We start from the raw sequence: 7,781 nt of genomic DNA, 5'->3' as shown, positions 1-7,781 counted from the left end.
AGTACAGTACATGAGAACTAACCGAGAAAGATGACTCCAGCTGTTCTCAAGGTCAACCAGTTAGTTTATAATGTAGACTAGGCGTGAAATAGGGTTTCTCATTTCCCGGGAAATTTGCCTTTAGCGGGATTACGGAAAAAATAATTTCTTTTCCTGGGTTCCCGGGATGAGATAGTAAAATAGAATTTCAAATGAATAAAAAATATTATACAGGAATATCATAAATTTGAATAATTTAATTTATTTTCTAGTAAGTAACTAAAAGTGTAGGGCCGATCTCACCCATACCTACACGTTAGACTCAATTAATTTATGTTCTCCTACATTATAAGACGAAAGTAAAAATAAAGCGTTTCATTGGGAGTTTTAATGAACATAATAATTATTACGAAAAAAATACTATTTTATTTCTAAAGATGTAATAAAAAATATACTTATTCCATAAATTTATTTTGAATTCAACAAAAAATAGAACTTCTTAAAAAAATTATTTTCAGTTGAACATAAAAAATACTACTCAAAAAATTTATGAAAACAAAAATCTCGCTCTCAAAAAAAATTTTTCATAATAAGACTTCAAAAAATAAAAATGATCGATCACTTAGTCTACAGTAGTTCACGATTTGGTCACAAAAAGACCTGCAGTTGAAAACGCCAATGGTTTGCTTTTATAAATTATACTAAGATAAATTGTTGTAAAATACGAGTAATTGACTAATATAGGAATTTCATATAATCACACTTACAGTTACAAACGATAGGATATAAATGAGAATTCGAAAGTAAAGTGCGATGAGTGATACTTTCAGCGAATGCTCCGCTGTTCAATGATGCGCAAACACAATACATAGATATTACATTAACTAACAAGTAGAGACTTGAAAAACATAGGTAATAATATGCAGCATGAAACCTCAAAATTTCTCTCAGGTGAGTCTTCAAGATGCAACTTTTTGAATAATAAATCATAGAAAGAAAACCTGACATGACAAATTATTATTGAAATGCGAGATTTCCCGGGATTTTTCTTGTAGGGAATAAACGGCGGGAATCCCGGGAAAGAAACCCTAGTGTGAAATTTAATGCCTTGTTAAAAGAATGAATAACAATCTGCAGCTACATTTTTCAAATAAAATAATTCATTTAAAATTATTTTTAAGNATACGATCTACACCAGCACTTTGGCTACCATTATTGGCAGGAGTCATGCCATCTGACCTGCGTCGATCTAAGGCTCTTGCTTGCAAGTCCCTAAAGATAAGCAAAAATCCTCAACTCCAAGTTCACCAAGACATTCCATCCTTGAGCATTAACCGCTTGAAATCGCGGAATCCAACCCTTCGGACAGCTCAAGACATGACCATAACTGATGATGACTACATGACATTGTGGAAAAACCGCTGGGAAACAGGAATGAGGCTCCACTTGCATGATCTGTTCTGTCGCAAGAAAAGAGTCCAGGGTTTCGACTTACCTCGCAAAACATGGACCGCATTAAACCGTGTCAGGACGGGCCATAGCAGGTGTAAAGACTCTTTGTTCAAATGGAAGAAGGTTCCAAGCCCGGAGTGTGACTGTGGTGCTCCACGTCACACTGTTGAGCACATTTCACGCGAATGTAGACTGCGGCTTACTCGGGAGACTGGAGTGACATACTAACGTCCACCTCAGAAGCCGTAAAGTGGATAAGCGAGCTAGATCTACAGCTCTAAACGCTCTTTATTTCCTTGTGTACATGTGCAGTCACATATTTGTACAGTTTTACAATTGTTTAATTGCATATACATTTACTGCTTCTTATTCTCCTATTTCATTTCTGGTTTTGTATTACTCCATTTTGTTACGCTTTGTTTGTGTCATGTATAAGCCATACGCTAAATAAATAAAATAAATAAGCTTTCCATTGGAAGTTGTCTCCGGAAGCATCTCCCCTCGGAAAATGGCTCACGTGTCGCGTTGCCGTAACCAAACAAACCAAACCAAATTTAGATTTCATAACAACAAATAGCTTTTTTTTTTAATGAAAATATAGACCCTGACGAATCACAGTTTTTAAATTAGTTAGTTTTTCTCAAGTACTGTATTTTGATGATTTATCGCAACTTCTCAATTTTTCTGCCGCTGTGAGCATCGTGGCAGTTTCGACGCCAAATTGCCACCTGTTAGCCTGCATTGTTAATTAATGTTTGACAATTTAGATGGCGCCATGGATGACCTTTCTCTGGCCTGAATAGTGAGTGATCTCTGGTTATCCATATCCGTGTGTACCCGTTTAAAACATGCGTGTATAATGTGGAAATCGTAAATGCGCAAAATGATTTTAAAATGTGATTAGCAAATACTTTTCTTATAATTTATTGTTTACTAACTTTCAGTTGAACGTTTTTTCTAATGAATTATCGTTTTGAATTTTTTAAAAATCCATTCGCAAACAAAACTTTTTAAATAGTTAAATAACTGTATAATCGCGAGAGTATTAAAATTATTAACNTAAAATTATTTTTAAGTTTTTATATATCAAAAAAAAAAAAAAATACAAGAATAATAATTATCTTGTTTAAAAAACTTTAATGTACTAAATAAGTACAGTATAGTGGTAAAAAAGTATTATTATTATAGTATTAATGTTTAGAAGACACATCTAATAAAACAAGGCAATTCCAATCGTCATTATGGGGTCTGTTTTGCCAATGAATCAGTAGCACTTAATTTAATAAATAACTGGTTCAATATTATGTTTTTGTCTGCTTTCTAAACGTTTTTTTTAAATAAACAATTACATTATCATTGAATATAACAACATTCGGTGCCATTTTCGAGCAACTGAAAATTGGTTTCTCTTGGTATATTGTGTGTTGTCGCGTCCGTACAAACCCACCTCTGTCCCACCTACGGATATCATAATCGCGTCGGCTCTCCAACCAGGTGTTGCCACTGTCTAAGAGTATATTAGAGTTAATTCTTTTGAAGACAAAGTACTTTCCATAAAAATATAGAAAAAACCATTTATTAACTTTGTGTTCCAGACTTTACACTTTTGACGACTGGCCGCTAAACAGTCCTTTAAAAACACAAAAATATCCAATAAAAATATCAACACTTTTTTAATAAGACAGGAACTGGTGATATTCGAAAGTCTTCTCTTTTCCATCATACCTTCTTGGCGTTCGGCTTTTATCTACAACGGAATAAGCGCTAGTAAAATGCAGTACTGTATATTCAAAGTTGTCGCGTCCGTAAAAACCAACCTCTAAACCGTCAGACCGCATTACAGCGCTCCGACACTCCAATGGTTGTCGCNAAAAATCCATTCGCAAACAAAACTTTTTAAATAGTTAAATAACTGTATAATCGCGAGAGTATTAAAATTATTAACACAATCGTTACAAATATATACAAATTATTAAGATAATTAATAAATTTTGGTGACATGTTTTATTTTTTATTAAGAAATCCGTCACAAAAGTATAAATTTCTATAATATATTTTACAAATTTTATAAAGTATTAATAAACTGGGAAAACATTTAGGCCTAATCTGAAATTATTTTGTTACACAAACATAATTATTAAAATCAAAATTGAAAAGATGATAGAACTAGTATCGCTTAAATTACAATTATTTTCAGTTTTTGAACTAAGTTTTAGGAGTAGTTCATTAATATCTGCACGGAGTTCAGGGTGATAGGAATTTTAATTCACAGTTTTAATCCATATTCGATTATTAGGAGGTCTCTCAAATTTATAATTTTTTTGGAAAAGTGTTTAAAAAATTTAAACGTGTGGATTGATGTTACTTTAGGACTGTGTAATACCTCTGCGCAATCCTTTTCTAAGTGTTTCGCGATGCTCGTCTTTGCCTTGAATTTTCATTATAATGTTTCACATAAGAAACTGATATCGGTCTTAAAATTGTCATTTGGAATAATTTTTAAGTAAAAATAATACGTAAAAATTTTAATAGTGAAAGTAGTCGTGCAATTTTAAAAGTATAATTCGGAACTCCGTAAGGGTAAGTGTTTGTATTAATTATCAGACAATAAAAATAGAAAATACATTGTGTGATATACAGTAGGAGTCTGGCAGGCGTGCAGTTAAACGGTTGGATCTAAAAATACGTTCGATTTCCCGCGGAAACGCAAAAAAAAAACCACTAAAATAGTACAGTGGAAGCTCTTCAGAATAATCCTTAACTCCCTCTCTTTTTCCCGCTTCGAGAATTTCGAAAAACGCGTTTTAGTTTATATTTTCATTGCGCACCCTATACCCAATTTTAATTTTCAACTACTAACGTTTTTGGCTCTGCGCTTATTATCATAATCATCATTATCATCATCAACCCTACTCGATTATATTATAAAATTCTAATATTTTGTGTGTTTTTGGCAGCAATTAAGAAAATCTATTGAGTATTATCATAAATTCTAGCTTTATACACTATAAACTATCAAAGTTTCGACCACGATTAAAATTTAAATGATAAAATGTTCTATAAAAATTGATTACGTATAATNCCCGTCGGACCGCATTACAGCGCTCCGACACTCCAATGGTTGTCGCAATTGGTGTATGTATGTATATTTTTGTCGCTATATGGACCCTTCTCTGACCTGTCGGACCGCATTACAGCGCTCCGACACTCCAATGGTTGTTGCAATCGGTGTATGTATATATTTTTTTTTTTTGGGGGGGGGTTGGTGTTGCTCACGTCCGTAGGTTTAACCACAAAGTACCCTACACGTGACCCCTGGGTGGTGCTAAACGAGCAATAGTCTTCTGGCAGCCAGTCTATTTGAAAAGATCTCCTGGCTACTGATACATGACACCGCAAACTTTCAAAAACAGCTCTTTTAAGAGCTCAGGGTCACACTCCCGTGTACTCGGAACCACCATGCAGATATGCCAGCTTAACATAGAGGGTATAAGCAAATCAAAATGTGAATATCTGTCAAAATTGCTGTTGGACAATGATGTTGATGTGGTTGCCGTCCAAGAGACACATGTCCCAAATGAAGATCAATTCCGGAAAAGATGCCACATCCCGGGATTCACTGCAATAGGCGTAACATATGACAGTTCTTGTGGTGTCGCAACATATGTACGCAATACCATCAAAAATGTCAACTTACTATCACAGGGCATACAAGAAAACATCCACATGGTCGTAACGAAAGTAAACAATGTGACGATCACAAATGTCTACAAGCCTCCTGGTCTTGCTTGGCCAGAAACTGTTCTACCCTCCACTGTACATCCTTCCATCTATGTAGGGGACTTTAACAGCCACAGTGAAGAGTGGAATTATACAACTAGTGATGAATGTGGCTTGAGACTCGTTGAATGGGCAGAAATAAACAATCTAGTATTGATATTCGATGCCAAGGACAAAGGTACATTTAGATCAGCAGCCTGGAGAAGAGATTATAATCCAGATCTGTGCTTTGTGAGCTGTGATGATAGAAACCACCCTCTGCCCATCATGAGGAGGGTACTTGAGGGCTTCCCACACAGCCAACACAGGCCAGTATTGCTTGAAATCGGCATCACTATTCCTTTGATAAAATCTACCCCTCACCCGAGATGAAACTTTTTAAAAGCTAACTGGGAACTATTCTCCACTAAACTAGAGAGGTGCATACGTTGGATCCCACCAAAAAGCAATGGCTACAAACGTTTCCTTGGAGCAGTATTATGTGCTGCTAAGTGTAGTATACCAAGGGGATTTCGAAAGGAATACATTCCTGGATGGACAGAAGAGAGTGAAACACTCTTCAATGAGTTTCAGGAGAACAACGACCCAGAAATTGCTAATGCACTCCTGTCCAGTCTCGATACCACCCGAAGACAAAAATGGATCAACACTGTTGAAAACTTAAATTTCACTCATTCCAGCCGAGCAGCTTGGAGCCTTCTTAGAAAGCTAGGAGGGAGTGCAGCTGTAACTAAAGAACAGCCCAAAGTCACACCTGACCAAATAGCCAACCATATTATCTTAAAATCTCGAGTACAACCTGATAAAAACTACACTAAATTTGTGAAACGTCAACTCAGAGCTCTGAAAAGAAAGGCAGCATCTGTATCAAGCTATGCTCGACCTTTCTCAGTTGAAGAGATAGATACGGCTCTGAAGAAACTAAAACCTAGTAAGGCCCCTGGCTTTGATGGAATTCATCCTGAGTTCTTAATACATACTGGCAAGAACACAAGAGCATGGCTAGCACTGTTTTTCACAGACATACTCCAAAATGGTACACTTCCACAAGAATTTAAGAAATCTAAAATAATAGCCATTTTAAAGCCTGGAAAATCATGCGAAAAACCAGAAAGCTACCGACCCATAGCACTTCTCAGCTGCTGCTACAAGCTCTTTGAGAGGCTCATCTACAATAGAATCAGCAACACTATACTGGAGCATGTACCAACGGATCAGGCGGGTTTTAGACCTAACAGAAGCTGTTGCGATCAAGTACTTTCTCTTACAACTCATATAGAGGCAGGCTTCCAAAAGCGCTTGAAGACTGGTGCTGTGTTTATTGATCTTACTGCAGCATTAGACACTGTCTGGAGAGAGGGTGTGATGTACAAATTTCTACAGATCATACCATGCAGAGCAACAGCCCATACCATCAACAGCATGCTCTGCGATAGGAAATTTCAAGTCTTTCTAGGGGATAAAATGAGCACCGATAAGAAGATACACAATGGACTACCTCAAGGATCAGTGCTCTCACCTTTACTATTTAACCTGTACATTTCTGATCTTCCAATTACTGCATCAAGAAAGTTCTGCTATGCAGATGATATCACAATAGCCGCACAACACAGTCAATTAGAGCAAATTGAAGAAACTTTGGAACACGATCAGGAGAGCTTGGGGTACTACTTCAAAAAATGGCGATTGTCTCCAAGTGCCACCAAAACAGAAGTGTCCTGTTTCCACCTGAACAACCAACTGGCAAATACAAGGCTGAATGTCTCTTTCTGTAACCAACCACTTAGACATAATATGCACCCTAAATACCTGGGAATCACCCTTGACCGCACTCTGTCTTTCAAGACGCATCTAAAAAGTGTTGCTGGCAAGCTTAAGAACAGGAACAATATAATACAGAAGCTTTGTGGCACCACGTGGGGATTAACTGCTAACACGCTGCGCTGCTCAGCTTTAAGACTGGTTTACTCGTGTGCTGAGTATTGTGCCCCTGTCTGGATGAATAGCTCCCATACAAGATTGGTAGATACACAGCTTAATGTTACAATGCGCCTGATTTCTGCTACCATACGATCTACACCAGCACTTTGGCTACCATTATTGGCAGGAGTCATGCCACCTGACCTGCGTCGTTCTAAGGCCCTTGCTCCCGAGTCCCTAAAGATAAGCGAAAATCCTCAACTCCAAGTTCACCAAGACATTCCATCCTTGAGCATTAACCGCTTGAAATCTCGGAATCCAACCCTTCAGGCAGCTCAAGACATGGCCATAACTGATGATGACTACATGACATTGTGGAAAAACCGCTGGGAAACAGGAATGGGGTCCCACTTGCATGGTCTGTTCTGTCGTAGGGGAAAAGTCCAGGGTTTCGACTTACCTCACAAAACATGGACCGCATTAAACCGTGTCAGGACGGGCCATGGCAGGTGTAGGGACTCTTTGTTCAAATGGAAGAAGGTTCCAAGCCCGGAGTGTGACTGTGGTGCTCCACGTCAGACTGTTGAGCACATTGCACGCGAATGTAGACTGCGGGCTTACCCGGGAGACTGGAGTGACATACTAATGTC

Source organism: Centruroides sculpturatus, unplaced genomic scaffold (genome assembly GCF_000671375.1).
Source record: "Centruroides sculpturatus isolate CEXI.00-Female unplaced genomic scaffold, Cexi_2.0 scaffold463, whole genome shotgun sequence".
In the NCBI taxonomy this organism is placed as follows: domain Eukaryota; kingdom Metazoa; phylum Arthropoda; class Arachnida; order Scorpiones; family Buthidae; genus Centruroides; species Centruroides sculpturatus.
This window is presented reverse-complemented; position numbering follows the sequence as displayed.